The sequence below is a fragment of the Elephantulus edwardii genome, unplaced genomic scaffold (assembly GCF_000299155.1).
Source record: "Elephantulus edwardii isolate Elephantulus edwardi_28Jun2011 unplaced genomic scaffold, EleEdw1.0 scaffold00144, whole genome shotgun sequence".
Taxonomy (NCBI): domain Eukaryota; kingdom Metazoa; phylum Chordata; class Mammalia; order Macroscelidea; family Macroscelididae; genus Elephantulus; species Elephantulus edwardii.
The window spans coordinates 225509-226174 of NW_006399894.1; positions in this window are offsets into that span (position 1 = coordinate 225509).

Genomic DNA, 666 nt, shown 5'->3' on the forward strand with positions numbered 1-666 from the left:
AACAATCTGCGTTATGCAGATGACACAACCCTGCTCGCTGCTTTGGGTAGAATGTTAAATGATCTAGGAAGTATCAAAAGAAGATGAAAGGAGTACACAGAGTCACTGTATCAGAAGGAATTGGCTGATATAGAAGAATTTAATGAAATAACATATGAGCCTATGGTGATGAAGGAGTATGTTCAAGTTGTTCTGAAGGAATTGGCAAAAAAAAAACAAGGCTTAAGGAGTTGACGGCATACCAATTAATTTATTTCAACAAAAAACACTGCCCTGGGTGTGCTCAATAAGTTGTGCCAAAAAATCTGGAGGACTGCCAGCTGTCCAACTGACAGGGAAAGATCGTTATTTGTTCCCATTCCAAAGAAAGGTGACCCAACAGAGTACGGAAATTATCAAACAATATCATTAATATCACATACAAGCAAGATTCTGCTGAAAATTATCCAAAAACATTTGGAGCAATATGTCAACAGAGAACTGCCAGATGTGCAGGCTAGATTTAGAAGAGGTCGTGGTATTAGAGATATTATAGCTAGCGTTAGATGGATCTTGGCAGAAAGCAGAGAACATCAGAGGAATGTCTATCTGTGCTTCACTGACTATGCAAAGGCTTTTGACTGGATCACAACAAGCTATGGCTGACTCTGAGAAGAATGGGAATCC